Raw genomic sequence first — 8,211 nt, 5'->3', positions numbered from 1 at the left:
AGGTAGTATGAACATTTAAATGATGTAGATTCACCGGAACCGGTTTGGCTCAGTGGATAGAGCGTCGGCCTGCGGACTGACGGGTCCCAGGTTCGATCCCGGTCAAGGGCATGTACCTGGGTTGTGGGCACATCCCCAGTGGGGGGTGTGCAAGAAGCAGCTGATCGATGTTTCTCTCTCATCGATGTTTCTAACTCTCTATCTCTCTCCCTTCCTCTCTGTAAAAAATCAATAAAATATATTTTTAAAAAAATAAAAAAATAAATGATGTAGATTCTACCAATCCATGAGCACTGTATATTCTTCCACTTATTTATATCTTCTTGTATCTCATTTTTCAATGTACTGTAGTTTTCTGAATACAGGTCTTTTGCCTACTTAGTTAAGTTTATTTTAAGTATCTTAATTTGTTGCAATGGTAAATGGGATTGTTTATTTAGCTTCTCTTTCTGAGAATTCATTATTGCTGTATAAAAAAGCCATCAATTTTGGGGTGTTGCTTTTGTATTATGGTGCATTGTCGAATTTATTTATTAAATGTAGTAGTTTTTGGTGAAGTATTTAGAGTTTTCTATGTACAACATCATGTCATCTGAAAAAAATGAGAGTTTCACTTCCTCCTTTCCAATTTAAATGCCTTTTATGATTTCTTCTTGTCTGATCAGTATGGCTAGGACTTCCAGTACTATTTTGAATAAGAATGGTGAAAGCAGACATCCCTGTCTTGTTCCTGTTCTTAGGGAAAATGGTTTTAGTTTTTGCCCATTGAGTATGATGTTGGCTGTAGGCTTGTCATATATGGCCTTTATCATGTTGAGATATGCTCTTCCTATTTCCACTTTGCTGAGAGTTTTTATCCGAAAATGGGTGTTGGATTTTGTTGAATGTTTTTTCTGCATCTATTAATATGATCATGTGATTTTTATCTCTCAATTTGCTTATGTGATGTATCACATTTATTGATTTTCAAATGTTGTATCAGCCTTGCATTCCTGGAATAAATCCCACTTGGTCATGTTGTATGATCTTTTTAATATATTGCTGGATCTGATTTGCCAACATTTTGTTGAGGATTTTAGCATCTATGTTCATCAGGGATATTGACCTGTAATTTTCTTTCTTTGTAGTGAATTTCTCTGGTTTTGGAATTAGGATAATGCTGGCCTCATAAAAAAAGTTTAGATGTGTTCCTTCCTCTTGGCTTTTTTGGAATAGTTTGAGGAGTATAGGTGTTAGTTCTTCTTTGAGTATTTGGTAAAACTCCCCTGTGAAGCCATCTGGTCCTAGGCATTTGTTTAATGGGAATTTTTTTTATTACTGCTTATATTTAATCAGTTGTTATTGGCCTATTCAGGTTTTTGTTATTCTTCTTGATTCAGTTTTTGGAGATTGTATTTTTCTAGAAATTTGTCCATTTTATCCACATTGTCCAGCTTGTTGACATATACTTGTTGATAGTATTTTCATACAATCCTTTGTATTTCTGTAATGTCAGTGGTTAGTTCTCTACTTTCATTTCTGATTTTATTTATTTGGGTCCTTTCTCTTTGTTTCCTGCTGAGTCTGGCTAAGGGCTCATTGATCTTGTTCATTCTTTCAAAGAACCAGCTCTTGGTTTCATTGATCTTTTGTATTGTTATTTTTTTAGCCTCTATACTATTTATTTCTGCTCTAATCTTTAATATTTCCTTCCTTCTACTTACTCTGGACTTTTCTTGTTGCTCTCTTTCTAGTTCTTTAAGTTATAGGGTTAGATAATTATTACCATTTGTTTTTTGTTTTTTTTATGGTTGTTATTGATAAGTACTTAGTTATTGCCATTTTAATTCTGTATGCCTAGGTTTCTCTCTCTGTTTCTTCTTCTCATTCATCAGTCCCTTTAGGATTTCTTGTAATGCTGGCTTCATGTTGATGTACTCCTTTAGCTTTTTTTTTTTTCTGGGAAGCTCTATATTTGACTATATTGAATGATAGCCATGGTTGATATAGAAATCTTGGTTTCAGATTCTTGCTTTCCATTACCTTGAGTACTTCATACCATTTTCATCTTGCCTGTTGAGTTTCTGATGATAAATCAGGTGTCAGCTTTATGGTAGCTCCTTTGTAGGTAATAGTTTGTTATTCTCTTGCTACCTGTATGATTCTCTGTCTTTAATTTTTGGCATTTTAATTATAACATGTCTGAGCATGGGTCTGTTTGGGTTCTTCTTGCTTGGGGTTATCTGTGCCTCCTGAACTTGTGTGACTTTTTCCTTTGCCAGGTTAGGGACGTTTTCTGCCATTATTTCTTCAAACATGTTCTCTATCATGTTTTCCCTTTCTGCCTCTTCTGGCACACCTGCTAATTCTAATATTGTTATTTTTCATGTCGTCCCACAGCTCCCTTAAGCTGTCCTCATTTTTTAATTTTTTCTTTTTAGTTCTCTGATTGAGTTATTTTTTCAACCCTGTTTTCTAATTCACTGATTTAATCCTCAGCTTCCCCTAATCTGCTGTGTATTCCTTCCAATGTGTTCTTTATTTTTGCTATGTCATCTTTTTTTTTTCTGTTTTCATAGTTACTATATCTTTTTTCATGCTGTTGAGCATCTTTACCATCATTACTCTGAACTCTGTTTCAGATAAATTTCTTATCTCTACTTCATTTAGCTCTTCTTCTGGAGAATTCTCTAGTTCTTTCATTTGGGGGTTGTTTCTTTGTCTCCTCATGTTGGTTGTCTGTTTGGGTTTGTGACTATGTATTAGGTAGATCTGCTAAGCCCCTCAATCTCTAGTGCAGGACAGTGTCAAATGCTGTTTTTGACTAATTAGACCAGACAAAGACATGCCTCTAGATACCACCTCTGCTTACAGACTTATAGAATTCCAACTTGAATTTTCCCCAGGCAATTGTCCTCAAGTGTGGCAAGAGTATTTTCCAGCCAGGTGGGGCAGTTGCCTCTGTCTGGAGGATAATTGTTATTTGTAGTCTCTTAAGTAGCCTCATGGCAAGGTGTTTTCCAATAGGGTGGGTCAACTATCTTCCCCCCAGGCAAGGCTGCCTGTATAGCAAAGGTCTATGTGGGAAAGATGCCTTCCACTGTATGAGGGAATGACTCAGCACAGGAAACTGGGGGTGTCTGCCTTATGAGCACTAACCTCTGAGTCCCCAGGCCAGGCTTCTGTTCACACAGCTCCAGTCCACTCTGCCCTCCCTCTGACGGAGCACAGGGTGGGTGGATCCACAGGGAATTTTGTGTTTTGGGCCTTTAAGAAGGTCTCTGAATTTGCAGTCGTCACTCCCTGGAAGATAGCAACCTTGCTGCTTTTCACAGCTAGATGTTATGTGGATACCCTTCTCAGTTCAGGTGCTCTCTACTAGAGGGCCCAGCTTACAGATCAGATCCCAGAGTTCTCAGTGGCAACCCCGCCCCCCCCCCCCACAGCTGAGATATCTCTCCAGAACTTCAGTTGCTGGCTGTGGGCTCCCGGCCAGCCCTTTTGCACCCTTACCCCTCCCAGCAGTCTCTATGTGGTCTCCACTTTCAGTCCTCAGGTTTTAGGGTTCTCTCCAGCTAGTCTTTCATTGATTATTCAGCCTGTTTGTTCTTATTTATTTCTAGGGTCCCAGTGCACAAAGATCCGTGCACTGGGGGTGGATCCCTCAGCCCGACCTGCACACTCTCCAATCTGGGAGCCCTCAGGGGAGCCCTCTCCAATCCTGGAGTTTCTGTCTGTCTCTGCAATCATATGAGCAAATTCTCTGAGACCCCCCAACCCAGTTTAGTTTGTTGCTCACAGAATAATAGAGGCATTTTTTTTCTTTGCTTCATTGGTGGAGATTTCCTGGAAGTTTTAGGATATCTTCCCTTTAATTTCTCCTAGACACTCTTATTTTACTTATGTCTCTCACCTTTGCTTTCCCTCCATCCTCCACCACAACAGTAACTTGCTCTAGGCTCACTTTGCTCTAGTGTCTAGGAGATCCGTCTGTCCCCAGAACTATGATTCCCAGCATTCCTGATGCTCCCCACGCTCTGGGCTTCTGCTTCAGGTCCTGGGGCTGCCACCAGAACTACTATTCCCAGCATTCCTGGTGCTCCCCGTGCTCTTAGTTTTCCATTCCTGCTCTGTCTCCATCCCACGGCCTCCCACTCTGCCAAGTCCTCCAAGCCACCAATTCTCCCTCTCTGCTCTCCATCTGGCAGCTTGGGGAGCCAAGTTCTCCAAGCCGCTCCACTCTCTCCTGGCTCTCCAGCTCTGCTCTCCACCCAGCAACGTCGGGGGCATGGCTCCCTTGGTTGCTGGGAGCAATCAAGGGAGCCACATCTCCCCAAAGCCTCCAGCTCTCCCGCTCTGCTCTTGGCCCAGTGCCTGTGTATGCAGATTAACCCACCATCTTTGTAGGGTTAATTTGCATACTCACTTCTGATTGGCTGGTGAGCGTAGCAGAGGGACGGTCAATTTACATGTTTCTATTTTATTATATAGTATATTTGTAAGAATTAATTGATTCTCATTTTATTCAATGGTTAATAATTCCTTTCTATTATTATTTATTTTGATGCTCAAATTGTCCCAGAGTTAACCAATAGAAATGTCTTTGTAAGTTGGCTCTTGGAGCCTTCTGGCATGTTTCTATCATCCCTTAGTTAACTTCTTACTTTCTAACATGGAAAGATTCTAGAATCAGTCATTTTTCCAAAGAAACCATATCCCCAAGCCATTTTATTAGAGAATATTATTTAGAACCCAAGATCTGAGGCATATAGCTCCTTCATCAAGGAGAGCTAGAAAATGTATGAATCCACAGATATGTGCATGTGTGTGTGTAATCATGAGATTATACAGATACTTCCAATTCCAATACATACAACACATTATCTTCACCATTCCCATACTTGTAATTCAGAAAGGAGAAACTAGAGGCCAATTATCCTCACGATATTCACTTATTTCTTCAATCCTAAAATACCTAGGGTCACACCAGAATTACTACCCCATATGATTGAAAAGTAACTAATTATCATTCAATATGTGCATGCTATTTTTATCTTTAGTCTGAGGTACATAGTCAAAATACCATGTTCAAAAGATATGTCAGCTAGTTTCTCTCAAGCACACACACTCTGTAATATTTTTAACATTTGCCCTCATTTTTGGAATTTTTAAAATTTCTCCTCTTTATGTTATTGAAGGTTATAGAGTAAAGCCAGTGCACATTTCCAGGTTGCCTGGTTTTCAAAAAGTACACACTCCCAGCTTCTCATCCTCCACACACAACTACTTCCTGCAAAATTATTGTTTGTGTGCAGTTCTACATGCAGTCCACCTCCTCTGCTTTGCATTACTTTGCCACTCCATTTCCACACTCTTTTTTCACAATTTTTTTTGTCAGATAGGGCCACACTTTCTCAAACTTTATATTTGTTAGCACTTTGAAAGATCTGCTGCCACCAGGTTCCATTGTTGGAGCATTCACAAAAAGTTGGTACATCTACAGGTTTGCTCTCATAAAAATTACATTTTCTTAAGACCCTGGCCTTTGATTTTTACAGCTGTCTACTGACAAGAGCTAGTAGCTATTTTTCCAAAGAACTAACTGAAATACATTCAATGGATTCATCTGAGATAGTGCCAAGTGTATTTTTACGGATGCAAGAGTTTCAATTTTTTTAGCCTGGTTACTGAGATAGCAGAGCCTGGAGCATGGACTTGTGTGGCACTGCCTTATTAGGAAGCACCTTCTCAAGGATTGGGGATGAGAGAAAGGAAAAATAAAGCAAGGACTGGGTAAGAGGCCATGCAGTGCATGGCAAAGCTGGCCATGCTCATAGCAAGCATGCATGACTGGCTGCTCATTCGTCCATTGCTGTCTTTGAAGAGGACCTCTACCTGTTATTATATTCTGTTAAGGGAAGAAAGGGAAAATAACCCACTGGTTCCCATAACCCATTGATCAAAGGTGTATTCCTCGGGGATTTAATTTTCTCACACTTCTAAGATACAACATATATGGGCACCAAGCTGAGACCACAATTTTTACACCACAGAGCCAACAGAGAATCCTTGGTCATTGTTACACATGGGCAAGCAGACATCACTGTCAGATGGTGGCCACCAGAAGTTTACTTGTTCAGACTTAGCTTCACTATATGTTCTGATTACCCAGACATTCTCCCATTATAGCTCTATGGTCACAATGTCATTGTTAAAAGCATCTCCTTACTCTAAAAATTTTCTGGGTTGGATAACAAATTATATAGTTACTAGAGGCCTAGTGCATGAAATTCATGAACTCGGGGGGGAGGGGAGGGTTCCCTCAGCCCAGCCTGCCTCATCTCGCAGTCTGGGAGCCCTCAAGGGATGTCCAGCAGGGAGCAAGCCAAAGCCCGCGATCAGACATCCTTAGCACTGCCGTGGAGGAGAGAAAAGCTCCTGCCACTGCCACTGCGCTCACCAGCTTTAAGCCCAGCTTCTGGTTGAGTGGCGCTCCCCCTATGGGAGCGCACTGACCACCAGGGGGTAGCTTCTGCATTGAGCGTCTGCCCCCTGGTGATCAGTGCATGTCATAGCAACTGGTCATTCTACCATTTAGTTTATTTCCATATTAGCCTTTTATTATATAGGTTATGGCTGTACCAGAAACAGCTGGCCAAAATTCTAGAAGACAGGTGAGTCTAAGATCTGGGGTGGCATATGAAGGTGTCTGATGCACAGTCTAGATCAGCCGTGGGCAAACTACGGCCCGCGGGCCGGATCCGGCCTGTTTGAAATGAATAAAACTAAATAAAAAAAGACCGTACCCTTTTATGTAATGATGTTTACTTTGAATTTATATTAGTTCACACAAACACTCCATCCATGCTTTTGTTCCGGCCCTCCGGTCCAGTTTAAGAACCCATTGTGGCCCTCGAGTCAAAAAGTTTGCCCACCCCTGGTCTAGAACATTGTTCTGGATATCCCCTATCTTCAAATATGCTATCTTCTCAGTCAATCACTAGGAGAGTATGAGAATGCCTTCTTTCTTTGTTCAGAAATGTTACTCTTAATGTTCTGGGGACCTAACTCTTTTCACCATTTGTCCGTTAATATCTGCAGATCTTCATGAAAATAAAAATGATAAAATGTGGAGGCGAGGAGGGGAGATTTTGCTGACCTGAAATTCTATAAGAAGGTGATGAGATGTTTATGCAGATGAGATAACCATATGACTTTAGAAAAATAAGTATGTTGAGTATAAAATTAAACCTAAAATTTATGGTCTTTCAGTACCATTTAGTGCACTGAAAGAGTTTAATTAACTGGGCCATACATACTATTAAAAATGGTCTCTGTTTCAAACTATTTCAAGAAAATTCATGTAATTTAAAAATTGTTACAGTGCACTAAATTCAGCCAAGTTTAGAAAGAGAATTATCAAGAAAATTTATCTTTCCAAATAATCTCTAATTATTTTCAAACAACCCAGGCACTGTATTCAATATATTGTTCTGCTCATTATAATTTTGGCTTCAAAGGTAAAAGTTAATTGGATATGTTAAAAATCCCAAAGAAACTCCAGAGGTAAAAGCAGTTCCTTTCAATTATGAAGTGTCCATGCATATCAGGTGAGCTATGGTAGGAAGCAAAAGAAATGTTGATTTTGAGGCATACCAATATGCAAATCATAAGGCAAGGGGCAAGAGTTTTCTAAATGTTTCTCTCCCACATAATTATATTTGCACTTAAAAGCACAAAAATAAATTTCTGAAGGATTTGGTCACAACACCAGAGAGGAAAAGGATACCAAAAGAAACATTAGCAATTAATTGCCAAAAAAGCTCTCTGCTAAGGCACAAAAGAGAGGGTTGAGTAGGTGAGCCATGGAGCCCTTTAATCAACAAAACCAACAGATCAATACATTAGGAAATGAATGTAGAAGAAAATACTTATAATTGAAAAATAAAAACTGTGAGCCCTAGCTGGTTTGGCTCAGTAGAGAGAGCTTCGGCCTGTGGACCTAAGGGTCCCAGGTTCGATTCCAGTCAAGGGAACATACCTTGGTTGCAGGCTCCTCCCTGGTATGGGCCCTGGTCAGGACATGTGCAGGAGACAACCAATCAATGTGTTTCTCTCACATTGATGTTTCTCTCTGTCATTCCCTCTTTCTTCTACTCTGGCTAAAAGATCAATGGAAAAATATCCTCAGGTGAGAATTAAACAAAATAATAATAATAATAATAATAATAA

General features: G+C 39.9%; 1 pseudogene; it reads left to right on the top strand.

Moving 5' to 3' along the window:
* The first annotated feature begins 7,578 nt into the window (after positions 1-7,578).
* The window catches only part of LOC102241785, a 2,361-nt pseudogene continuing 1,728 nt past the window's right edge, over positions 7,579-8,211 (top strand).

The sequence above is a fragment of the Myotis brandtii genome, unplaced genomic scaffold, assembly GCF_000412655.1.
Source record: "Myotis brandtii unplaced genomic scaffold, ASM41265v1 scaffold11, whole genome shotgun sequence".
NCBI classification, from domain to species: Eukaryota; Metazoa; Chordata; class Mammalia; order Chiroptera; family Vespertilionidae; genus Myotis; species Myotis brandtii.
The sequence above is the reverse complement of the archived record's forward strand: the minus strand, read 5'-3'. Positions and strand labels throughout refer to the sequence as shown.